The following is a 6,597-nucleotide window of genomic DNA, read 5'->3' as shown; positions in this document are numbered from 1 at the left end:
ATTAACATTTATGCAAAAAACATTCTCTGACCTGACAATTTGAACATTTCTGGAACAGAAGGTTTCAGAAAATATTCAGCTAACGTAAGTTTCTTATCTGTGATGGTGCCTTTTTTTTTGTAGGAGAGTAAATGTAAAGTTCCAGTCACTCCTTTACTCCATTAGACATTTGTTCTCATTTGTTCTGCTTCATGCAATGACGTCTTAGCTAATCCAGTTGGCTCTCTAGACACTCCATCTAATTTTATCCATCATTTAAATATCAGGTGAAATTTGTGTGGCCCAATTGCAGACGAAAAAACTATAGGCCATAACTGAGTTCTGTGGCCCATGTCACATGGAAGCCTATTGTACTTAGCTATATTTATACCCGTCGACTAGTGTCATTAGTCTCCTTGATTTTAATGCAATTTTCCTGTGCTGTTAGAGACATTAGAGATGGCCCAAGATGCCTCATTGATTCAGAGGCCTGGAGATCTGTGTATGTGTATCCTATTAGATCCATCACATTCCACAGTGTATTATTTGCAATCTAAGCTCTGATCAAAGTTTCAGCTGATGTTTCCAAGGATGTTCATACAACGTTCTGGTGTGTATATGCGTGTGTGTGAATCCAATAGGCCCTAGAGACCTCTTTAGTGCAACATAACAGCAAAATATTGGACATAGGACACCCCTGATCAAACTCCATTACATTAAAGAAACATTAGAGGCAGTAGTTAAGGAGGGTACGGCTTGATCCATTTACATGTCAAAAAACAGGGGGAGTGTAGTCACAATCAATTAGATCTGCCAAAGAGTGCAAGTCTTCAGATTCCTCTTTTCCATCCACTCCCTCTCATCTGTCTAATATTAATTTCCTTTGTGCTATCAGGGAGTGTATTAGCGTGTAACGCATCCATTTTTATCTACATCATAGAGATCAAGGCGTGTTAGGGACGAGACTAGGTTGTGCTGTTGGCGCCAGTTGTAATGGCCCCATCTTGAGCTCTGCAGTATGTGTGAATGAATGATCCTATCTCAGGTGAACAAAGGACTTTCAGAGGAGCTAGGATCAGTCACCAAAAGTAGAAAATTTTACTTTGTGATACGGTTGTTTGCCTTCATTCCTTTAAGGTAAACCTTCAGAAAGTGGTCTTGCATTTCATAGAGCAAGAAAACTGGATTGTTACCCAGATTTGTCCTCTTTATGAGAAGCATGGGGTAAAGTGTGTAGTGTTGCTGCCTCACAGCTCCAGGGTCCCTGGTTCAATCCTGAGCTTGAGTTTCTGTCAGTGTGGACTTTCACATGTTCTTCCTGTGTCCATATGGCTTTCCTCAGGGTTCTCTGGTTTTCTCTCAGCTCCCAAAAACATGATGGTAGATGACACTAAAATTGCACCTAGGTTTGAAAGAGTGTGTGAGTGTGTGTTTAAGGAAAGTGAATTATTACACTCTTGTTAGAACTTTACTTACTTCAAGCCTTGAGTCACTAGAATGATTTAACCATTGTCATGATGGTTGTCCAGTGATGTAACATTGTCACGTGATTATTACTGGTAATGGCATCACCCATAATGTTCAATATCATGTTAGCCTATGTCACATGCTACGTCATGCCTGTGATAATATCTGGTGACATTTTAAATGTCATTATTGGCACTCTAGTCAGCATGAAGGCGTTGAAAAATTATCACATTATGCGGATGTTATGCAGCAGCTATCATGGGAATTACCAGTAATGTTAACATGACTGCCATGATGTGTTCATGGCATGATGGTGCAGGATTCAAGTAAGATGTTACTCTTTCTTCATTAAGTCCTGGTAGATGCTGTCATTGCATCATAGGCACCATGTTGAAACCATACTCTTGCTAAATGTCTTTTGTTTGGGGATGAAGTGTCCTGATTTTATGATGCTGTTAAAAAAAGAGGTTAATATGGGTTAAGATTCTTAGCCGTCCCAAAGGCCTCTGGAGCCATTCCTTATTAATCCTTTTCACCCCCTCAAGACATTAGTGCCAGGTTTATCCGGATTTACCTCGCTCACTTCACACTGTTCAAACACTCACATCATCATGAGGGACTCATACACAGGAGTGATGAGAACAGCAGAGAGAGAACTGAACAAAATGTCTTAGCTCTTGCAAAATTAAAAACATGTCACCCCCAGCCTTTTTTTTTTCCTTTCAAGCTGAGGTGTGTGATGACAAATCCAACACTCAGCTATATAGTCCTGGCAGGCCATTTTATGCTCATATCTGCCATCAAGCCTACGTCAGGTGACCTATTTTTCAAAGCTATGCTATAACACCCAGCACCATAGAGTAGCAGTATACCATGCAGAGACTGGGCAGACTTGCTTCTGTTTGTGTGTGTGTGTGTGTGTGTGTGTGTATGTGTGTGTGTGAGAGAGAGAGAGAGAGAATCAGTTTTATCAACCGAGTAAGCTGTCTTTTAGAAGGAATTTAACTTGGCAGTTGTTCACATTGACACTGACATTGTAAAAAGTAGAACAAATTGTAAATAGATTGCATTTGATCTCTTGCACTGATTAAAACTGACCCTCATTTCTTCACTCTTCCCTTTATATCACTTGTGTTCCTGGGTAGTGACTGTAGCAGAGTCCTCATTTAGACAATGTAATGTGCAGGGTAATTTGGGACGAGGCAGCGCTCACACTAATGCAATTTCACTCTTCTGGGAGCGTACGCTTGTTTGAGTCATAGGCCTATAGGTGAAAGGTCAACGTGACCAGGGCATCTGCTGAACACTACAGAAACTATTAACCTTTGTATTCTGTTCAGGTTAAAATAACCCAACTGTAGTTTGAAATAAAAGTGGAGCAATGCTAGTATTTCCAAAATGAAACTTAATGAGCATTCTAATGAACACACACACACAAACACACACACACAATTTCTTACTTCAGATTTATGAATGGGCAAAACGATTGGATTAAATTAATATTACATGCAATTCAAACATTTAGATTTTTTTTAAAAAAAAAAAACAAAATTGTTGACACCTCTTAAGAATATTGAACATATATGACAGATTATGAGACTTGAATGGTGATTAATTTTTATCAACAAATTTTTGGTGTCGTCATTTGTACTGTGATAATCATAAATTTGCATTTATCTGTATAATTAGTGTGCTGTGAAATTGATATTATCTATGGTCTGCTGTAACTCTGCTACTCTTCTATAAATGTAAAATTTGTATAAAGAACAACAACCTTCATAACAGAAGATGGTCCTTAACACCAACCATTTAATCAGGTTGGAGGATTACACACTTTGAGGTGTCCTGATCAGGCAGGCTTTAGAAGCTACTTCCTCTGTCTGTTGCTGTCCTTCTCTCTAGCCCTTGCGTCCCTGGATTGCCTTGCTAAGAAGCATCATGGTAGCATATTTTCAGAATCAGCCGTGTGTTAAGGTCCATCGAAATTGGCACATGTCCTCCACTGACATCCATAAGGCTCTTATGTTAGGCTGTGTCTGGGCAGAAGCAGCGATTTACACTGTCATGGTGGGGACAAAACCGGTTGAGGTGACAAAGACCGGCTGTTTTAACCACCTGGACCTGCTGATGAGCTTTGGGTGTTTGTCAGTTTGTGTGATGTTGCTGTGCACTGTAATGGCCATACACTTTACAGTAGTGTTGAAATGTCTGATTTTTTCAAAACAGTTTTTGTTGAAAGAATACATGTAAGCATTGGAATGAAATACAAAATGTCATAACAGTTTTAAACAAAGCATATGATGTGCAAGCTGATTAATGTGGTAGACCCAGGGGTATTATTGTTAAAAAAAAGAAAAAAAATTAAGGGGTATGGTTCACAATAAGGGGGAAGGGAAAGTTAGCTAGCTAACTAACTGGTTCGCCTATTTTAATATTGTAGTAAGCTAGCCAGGCAACTGAAGTAATATTTTTTTAGGCCACAAGTCTTTCAATTGCATAACCAATACAAAATGTGTATTGCTACATAACCACCTTGTCAGTAGAGCTTTGCCCTGGTTTGAAGACTCTGGATAGATGGATATAAATTTATGATAGTGATATCAAATACTAATGTGAATCCATAATGTGGGGGGGGGGGGGGGGGGGGGGGGGGGTTTCATAATGGGAATTATTTATTTGTTTGTTTGTTTGTTTGTTTTACTTTTTTGACATTTAATTTGTTTCCCATCAAATCAAACTCTGAATGTATATGAATTTTGTTTTACAACAGCAAACAAAATTATTTGTCTATTAATCTGGTAAATAATGCATCTATTTATTTGCATTTTAAATAGTGGATTCTTGAGGAATAAGTAACAACTATATAAAATTTGGTATTAATTAATTAATATATATATATATATATATATATATATATATATATATATATATATATATATATATATATATATAATAAATACACATACACACACACACACACACACACACATATATATATATATATATATATGTGTGTGTGTGTGTGTGTGTGTGTTTGTAGGTATGTATTAAATAAAAACAGTTGACCCTACCGTATGTTTTCTGCAGTCATTACATGCATAATTCATACATACATAATTCCTTTACAAGCTGTATTGTATGTAAGCAAAGAATTAAGTTTGTAAATAGGCAATGAAGAAAGGAATGGTGAACTTAGCATATCTGCCCAAACAGCTCAATTTTTGTTCAATCCATCACTCCTTTTTCACACTAAAGGTCCACCCCCTGCAGCCCGTGTCTAATTGGACAAACAGGCTCAGCAGGGGAGGGGTCACTAACAGGCATGAGCTTTGATATATGGGCACAAGGGCACTGTTCTGGCTTTCAGAACATAGCCCTAAAGAGCTTAACCACTCAAATTGCACCTCACGCCTCTGATTATAGTGGTACGTAATTCTAAAGGTATAAATATAATTACGTTATCAACAGATGGCAGAGCAGTTGGACAGTATTTGACTCTTTTCACGTCTCTACATGGTTAAACCAGAGTGTTTTGGTGACATGTTGGTCCTGAGCTTGTGTATGTTTAAGGAAGCTGGAGTAGTTGATTAGGTAATGGTTGACATGGCCCTATGGGGCTATAGACAGGGAGAGGTCCCTCTGATTACAGCTAATGACCCAGAAGGCTATCATAACACATATATACACACACACACACACACACACACACACAAAGCAGCCAAAGCACACTGTCAGGCCACCCATGCACTTCCTATGGGTCTACCTTCATTTCCTTATACTGGTCATGAGCGATGAGAGCTGTAATACAGAAGGGGTGTGTGTGTGTGTGCGTGTGTGTGTGTGTGTTCAGGGCTGTAAGACTACACAGAAATGTTCACAGTAAAGATTTATGATATTATGAAAGTCAAGGGAGAAAGAAACAAAATATACAAGATACAGCTCCCACTCCTTCTCACTTCCTCTTTCTCTCCATCTTTCAGGGAAAGGGGCCAAAAGGAAGTGACATCATCCGGATCCTGTCATTGGCTGACATGCCTTAGCTTTAATTCGGTGCACTGAGGAGCTCCTGCTAAAAAGGAAAGAAATATGTTGTAAGGGCGATATGCTCTCCTGCCACTGTTTACAGATGAAATTAGAGATTGCAAGTTTGGTTGTAGATGATGCCACAGTCATCCATGGAATGGCGTTCCTTTCTTTCCTTGTTGATCAGAGCAATGCTAGCATTTCATGGGGATGTGTGAGTCATGAATACCGAATAAACCAGTTAGTGCTTTCATTCCCCAAGGGTTCTTTGGATAGTTAATGGTTCTTAGCTTCTTAAAGTTCCTCTCTGTAAACCCTCTCTGAAAAGGAAACCTTCTGTTTTAGGCTCCCCTTTAGGGTTCTAGATTTAACCTTTCAAGTTTTAAGCAAATTTCTTGGAGTGCACCATAGTACCAGAGCCAGGACCTAATCTCAAGTGTATGATTTCATTGCAAAAGAATACATTATCAGCCAGCAACATCAGTTTGGTTCCAGCACCAAAATTCAAGAGCCACTGACATCAAATGCCATTAATTAGAACTGCGAACCAATGATGGTCACAAAACTTTGCTAAAGCATCAACAGAAGATCAATATAGACATCTCTCATCTTGCATGCAGTTGTTTTCTATGACAAAATCTTTTCATTGAAGGATTTATTTTGGTTCTCAAACTTGCAAAATACTCCATGGTTGTTATTAATTTTACATGCTTCATTAGTAAACTTCCACATCTCATTACGAAATGGTTTGGCTATGAAACTGGTTGAGACATGGGCCAGGTCTTTAAAAGGTCCACTGGTTTCCTGAACCCACACCATTTCCAGCACCAACTCCATGTCAGTGCAAATGGGGTATTTGTTTCTCTACTTCACTATTTCTTCAGCAGACCTTCCCAAGCTCTTACAAACAGACACACATGCACTCTTTTTAGCACACTCCATCCACATCTCACATCCCTTGGATCTTTGTGAGTGACCCGGAACTCCTGGAGCCTTTGATTTGTGGTTCACCCCGAATTGGCTGCGCAGCAGATGGATGCAGGGACGAATGGACGAGGAGATGTAGAAGAGTAGGCCAGACTTTCCATGCTTTAAGCTGTGGTTTCTGAGGTGGCAAGCCTCATTTGC

The sequence above is a fragment of the Pangasianodon hypophthalmus genome, chromosome 27 (assembly GCF_027358585.1).
Source record: "Pangasianodon hypophthalmus isolate fPanHyp1 chromosome 27, fPanHyp1.pri, whole genome shotgun sequence".
Lineage (NCBI taxonomy): Eukaryota > Metazoa > Chordata > Actinopteri > Siluriformes > Pangasiidae > Pangasianodon > Pangasianodon hypophthalmus.
Note: the sequence above shows the minus strand (reverse complement) of the source record.